Raw genomic sequence first — 7,001 nt, forward strand, 5'->3', positions numbered from 1 at the left:
ACTTGTGCCTGGTTTACCAACACTATTGATTGCAGGTGATGTTCTGGACAGAGTCCATCTGACCTCTGGAGGGGTTTAAATACATCATTGTCCAGAGAGAGACCCCCTGAGACTTGGGTTGTACTGCATGTGCAGGCCTGCACTGCACTCTCAGACATGCTGATAAAGTGGCAACAAAAAAGTGAACAGGACACGTGGATAAACACTTTTTACCTGTTTCCAGTGCTCTGCAGATTCTAAAAATACGGCTGGAGGACAGATAACCGCGTTGGGTGATACATTCTACTCTTCAGTGAAGCATTTAAAACATGTTTTCCCCCTTACTCCAATATTTGGACAGATGAAATCTGATAAGAGCGGGAAGCCAAGGTGGTTCATGCATGTTGTGATTCTCCTGTCAGACAATCTTGTCCTATTCACGCTGATCTGCTCTTCTCTTTGGCGTGCTGTGCATTCTAATTGGCGTTATTAATCAGCAACCATGTTAACACTCTCCCTCATCTGCATGGCCAGTTTTCGCGCCGGGTTCACACCTCAGAGCCGTCGATTGGGGATCCAAGGAGACGTGGGTTGACCGGCCATGAACAGACCTGAGCAGCTATCTTTGGGGTTTACTTCTCCAGGCAAAAGCAAATGAGTATTTAAATGTAAGGACACATATATAGAATTTTTTTTTAAATTTATTTGATAAGCATCATTATAATTGAGCCCACGTGTAGGTTATTATAGACATTATTTCAACTCTTTTGAAAACCTTGAAATCAAAATTGCAGTTTCAATCATTTTTTTATTGGAAGAGAAAACAAAAAAGAATCTGAAAATAAGGCCCCGTGTTGTTGTTTTCCTTATTTCCATTTCATATCTGCAACATTCAGTGCCCAGCACTGCATGGTGGCAACTCATGGGTGATGACTTTCAAATCGATTTGCCATTCTCACAAACGAAGGGCACAAAAGGCTGAGCAATCAGTCCAAGGCTGGCTGATTTTGGCCCAGAGAGAGAAGAGATACTCTGTGAGTGGAGGGCAAGCATGGCTGATCTGAATCATGAAGAATAATGTTTAGTCTGGCAGATGATTAGGGATGTTAATTTCTCTTTTCCTTTTTTTTAGGTGAGGGAGAGAGGAAGGTAGGGGTGCCGGTTGGGCAAAGGGGGCTGGCGCTTTGTGATGTCACGCCGGCTATCTGAACAATCTGGCATGGTCGATGCTGGCGAAACGCTGCTCAATTTGCTGGGGGCTCGTGCTCCATTTGCCTGTTAATGAGCGCTGTTGTTGGAGGTACCCATGTGTGCCGTGTCACGAGACTAGCAGGCGGCACCTTCACCTGACGCTCTGACCACGGAGGAAAATGACAGATGTTTTCTCAGTCCTGGGGAGAGAGCCAGGGGAGTCCGGAGCAGTCAGAGGGCCCGGATAAATCGCCAACAACAACTGCTACAACACGTGTACATCCAAACAAAGAGCCAGCGCTTTACTTTTATCAAAATCCATCAACGTGACAAGGTGAATAGGCAGTACAGACACAAATATTTGAATATTTATAGTAACCTGCTGCTTGGTGCATGATTAAGTGGGTGGAGCTGTCTCTGTCTGCAGGATGGATGGATGTGGGGACTCGTTACCTCACAGCATAGCAACTAATGCGAAAACAACCATCATTAGAGGAAATAATTCAATGTAATTTGGATCAACACGGGCTCGCATGTGACCTTTTCTCCGGATTTATTGACGGCAGAGCGAGAATAAAGTTTGTGATTACATAACGTGCACGCTATACGCCGTGGCCACAAAAGCCTTTTTTCCCCCTGCTGCTTCTCTTCCTCTTGTGGGCTCACATTCTTGGTGCAACTGCTCCGGCAGACGTGGTTTTCCATTCATTTCCCTATGACATGAAAATCAATCGCAAACTCTTGAAACTTAAAGCCTGGCCCGCGCAATTCATCAAAGTGAACGCTGTCCAATCGAGCCACGGGCCTGTGTAATGCAGCCACGGTCCCAAAGGGCCTAATGGAGGATTTTCCTACTTTTGGAAATCAATGGGAATCAATGCTTGTCTGCAAATTCGGCAAAAGTGCTTGAGTGTTATATCAAACTATGAATTTAAGGGATTCAAGTGGTCTCCTTGACAACCAACGGGGGGAATCCTCATAACACTGAATGAAACCCGCGTTGTAATAACGGTGTATTGTTAAATATGACCGAGCAGTTTGATTATAACGACCAATCCTCTGATCTGCTCTGAATAAAGTGTCATTTGAGGAGGTTTCCCGCCTGGTTACGCCTGTAGGTCTGCTGTCACACAAAAAGATACTTCAGTGCAGCACCTCAGAGCACATCCACATCCTAAAGTCCAGCATCCTCAACCGAACCGTGGTTTGTATCCACACCGATTCTGAGCAACTCCCCAGGATCCGTGAGCTGTCCTGGCAAATTCAAATACACACCAGGGAAAACAAACGGGAGGCTTTTGTAATGTTTGTGCAGCAGGAAAATAGGTGATACATGCAACGCCTCCAGAGGCAGTGGGTTTTTTCCTCTGATTACCAAATGCAGGGTGGATATACAGATGTAAATATGCTGCTCAGAGGCGCCTCCTCCTCCTCCTCCTCTTCTGTCCCTCCCTCCCTCTTCTCTTCGTTTCTTCCATCTGGCAGACAATAGTTGAAAATTCGTAATCCATGAGCAACCATTGAACATTAGCGAAGTGCAAATTACAGATGTTTTACGGCCTCTCCCTCTTCTGTTTTGCGCAGTTTTGATCTGTGCGTCCCACTGTCGCTCCGTTTGGCGCGCGCGCCCCTCGCTCCTCTGCATTCATTAGCCACCCAGTGCCATCATGGCACCATATGACACTGTCATCATTTGGTAATTAAACCTTTGCTCGTTTAAATATGAAAAGCTGGCGAGGGTGTGATCATAAACAATGTTGTGCAAACCAGATTCTCCCGACTAAATGAGAAGTCAAGCTACATCATGGCAGAGATAGATTATTTTTTTATCACCCCCCCCCCCCATCATCTCTTGAAGAAAACAGAAGGGCCTCAGACAACAAACTTTGACACATTTAAAATTTCCTAGAAGATGACATTTTATTTAAAACTGAAAGGATTTCAGTTATGGAAACCAACTCTGGCTTTGTGTTTAATGTTTCTGATGCCGTAGAACTATATATTTTTATGGTGCTAGTCACGGATTATATCTCTCCTCTCCCAGTTGAGGAGTAAACAAAGATAATGTGGCGGTAAGTGGCAACTCTCGACGCCGACATGTCCACAACAATGTCATGATGGTAGAGGGATTTTGAAATTTCCACCCTGAAATGATAAGAGGACATAACATCAACGGTGCACTCTTCTATCCTTCTAAACGCGCTCTTTATCATGCTGGAAGATAAAATCTCCCCGGTGCCTGAGGACAGCGTCTCCAAGAGTCCCATTTATGTTCACGCGGGCCCTCATCACCGGAGATTTCACCGAACGGCGGCAGAGAGGAGGAGGACTGCCTGAACCATTACAAGCCAAACTACTGGCATTTTATTACCCCTAAACAATCTTCCACGGAGCCGTCCTGGAGTGTACCTCCGAGCTCGGAAGCCGAGGAGAGAGCGCGTGGGAGGAGGCCATTTAGTCACATTACAGCTTTCCATAGATCAAGGTCACAATTTTCATGATCATTACACCTCTGAAGGTGACAGGAAGCATTTACAGAAGTGCTCAGGAGCTTATGTGGGAGCTGCTCATCCGTACGTTTCTGGAAAGAGGAATAAAATGTCTGTACACAGCCTCTCACACACGGTGAGGGACACACGCTAATCAGCGAATCACACGCCGCCGCTGACTTATTATCATATCGCCGTTGCAGTGGAGCAAAGGGAGATTGTGGAGATCGCAAGGAGGCAAAACAGTAAAAGGTGTTTTTGTTGACGAACATTTGTGAGGTCAAAGCCCACCACCAGGAGGTGGCTGCTACATTATGCATTCACATGCTATAGGCTAACACATGTCAGCGGACAGAAGCTCTGCTTCCCATATTGCTGACATGCGATTTGAAGCTGTTGGCTGTCTGGTTGGGACAGAGGCAGCTGGCGGGACACCTCTGAGCTGCCTCGGGCATATAGCTGCTGCTGCACACACACACACACACCCACACACAGACTGACAGACTATGGATCTGCTTCCCACTGTGGTGAACCCAGGGCACACGTTTTACCCAGTTAACTTTTTTATTTCACATATTTTTATGCGCGAAATAACGAGGAACAATGAAGGGACCGTCACAGGAGCAATTTGTGCCATTTAAAAAGCAAAATCAAGATGAGTATTATAGCCTCTCTGTTCGCTCTTAAAATTCTCGGTCTTTGGTTTGTTCCAATCGGCCTGACCGTAAAACCTCTCTCGGCTCGTTGTTAAAGTCCCAACCAGAGGGGCACACATTTAACTATTCATGTGGAAACTTTGATGTGGAAGAGAAGGGATTTAGCCCTTGTTCCCAGTACAATAAATGCAACACTGAGAATATTTTAGAAAATGGCAAGATACAGAGCTATTTTTAATCCAGCACTGCAGGGCACATCTAACACTTGCAAATCTGCATAATGAATGAGGAGCGAGACTTTGTCAACTTCTGCTTTCCAACTCTTTACACGTGGAAAAATTGGAAGATGTTGGCTGAGTTGCACTTATTTATCACCATAAAATGCAAAGTCTTTTCTTCTGTTTCTTTGATTAAGTGGGTTTTTTGCATTTGTATGTTGTATTTGTGCAAAATGGGCCATCTTTCACGTTTAAATGCAAATGAGATGTTAATTTATCTTAATGATTTACTCTACCTGAGGCATGAAAAGGCCTAGAAACTCAAGTGTCTGCCTGCTTCTGTGCTCAGGGAGGAAAAAGTAATTGAAGTCAGTGTTTTTCAGCAATTTCTTGGTGTCCCTCAAATTTAGATGTTTTATACGAGGACTGTGGAGGGCAGATGAGCCGGATCTGACGTGAACTGCAGCCACCATCCAGGTGAAAATGGGGATTTTGTTAGAGTCACAGAAGCTCTGAGCTTCATCTGTTTTATCACCGGAAATATGACCGTGACAGCTGTAAAGTTCCGCATCGATTTTTACGCCCATTGTTAATTTTTGACGATTCCCCATCAAAGACAGTAAATGGTGTAAATTTAACTGACACGTTTAGCGTCACCTGCGCATCGAAATGGATTGAATTGCCAACAGAGGGAAAATACATGACATCTAAATGAGCTTTTAAAGACTATTTCGGCTTTTAGATGCAGTCTTTCAACAATAACGAGTCCCTACTTTTATAGATTTGGTTATCATCTGTTCGAATAATTTCAAAATATACATTTTTTACATTGACAATTTATTGTTACGCCTCCAACCCGCAATTAATGCTGATCGATTTGAATTTCGAAACATGTGCACAAAAATGGAAGTGACGTATAAAAGAGATTGAACCTGAATGGAAACAGATTACGATCCAAAACGAACTATATTTGAAAACAAGCAATAATTTAAAGAAAATACAGATGCATTTTTGTGGGGGGGGGGAAGAAAAAGAAGCATTACACGCGTGTGTATCAGTAAAAAATACAGTAACACTTTAGAAATCTAAATTGATATCAATAACCAGTTCGAATTCGGTGCAGCAACGGCCAATAATAGATAAAATACAAGTTTGATTTTATATAACAAATAGACAATAAATAAGCACAAACGACAAACAGCAAACGTTTATCACATTGCAATTTTACGAGGATCAATGGAAAACAGTTGCAATGATCCAATTAATTATGAGTAAAATTAAATGCAAGTGCAAAATCAATCTGTCGCGGTGTGGAAGGTAGGAATCAAATGGATGCTCCATCTGTTCCTGCCAGGAAGATTTGTAGCCTGGAGTTCAGTACAGTGCAGCCTCGCAGCTGGGGGACAGGACACAGTGAGCAAATTCAATATAGTACAGTGTCGAGACATATTTCTGTCCTGTTACAAGATTATCGGGGGGGTGTGGGGGTGGTGGAAGCTGGAGAAAAATGTGGTTCATTCCAGTGCAAAATAAACAGTCATTTTTTTAAATAATGTCATTATTCGGTGGGAATTCCTTTTATTTAAGCACGCAGCAATTTAAGTTTATTTAACATTATTACAACTTCAAAGGTTCAAAAAAATCAGCTTCAGCTTCCGCCCCAAATCTCCCCCTAAATAACCCGTCCATCAAATCTATAAAGGTGAAACATCAACTTACAACCACTGGCGTCAACCCTCCGCTCTGCGGGGACGCGCGGTTCGATTGGTGAAACAACGCGAGATGTAAGCACGAGAGGAGGAGGGAAGAGGAGAAGAAGGAGAAGAAAATGCACATAAATGACAGCTCCTGCCTCTTAATTCTTTACCATCAACCGGACCCCTCGATCTTGTGGCCGGAGCGTGCGCGTTGATGCTGTGCGCGGTGGAGCAACTGGACCCTCGGTGCAGCTTCTGCCGTCTCCTCCTCCTCCTGCTATGTGCCACCTCTCCTCTCTCCCCCTGCACAGGCCATTAGGAAAGGGGAGCAAAAGATAAATTGCTCTCTGTCAATACATTACACCTTTCCTAATGGGTGCAGCAGGGCTCCAAAAACATTTTCCAAACTCTTGACATGCGGTGGCAGCATCTTAAATACCGCACTTGCGCATCAGGGTGGAAATGAGTCTGTAATTGCATCGCGATTGATTTAGAGTCTTCCACATTTTAATTTTCTGGCTTTGAAAAAACGCACGTTTGGGAGGGGGTGATTTCTGATTTTATTAAAGACGGGAAAAGTGGCGAGGATCGATTTTGAGTCGTTGAAACGTCTTTTTAGGAGGTCCCTGGCCTGACCCCGCAGCTGAACTGAGCGGCCCCCTTCCAAAAAAAAGAAGAAGAGGGGGTCATGGGCCCCAGCTGACCCATCGGACAAACACGGCGCAGCACACGTGCTGTTCAAACACCAACCCAACAAAGTAAACAGCGGTT

This window comes from Takifugu rubripes, chromosome 1 (genome assembly GCF_901000725.2).
Source record: "Takifugu rubripes chromosome 1, fTakRub1.2, whole genome shotgun sequence".
In the NCBI taxonomy this organism is placed as follows: Eukaryota; Metazoa; Chordata; class Actinopteri; order Tetraodontiformes; family Tetraodontidae; genus Takifugu; species Takifugu rubripes.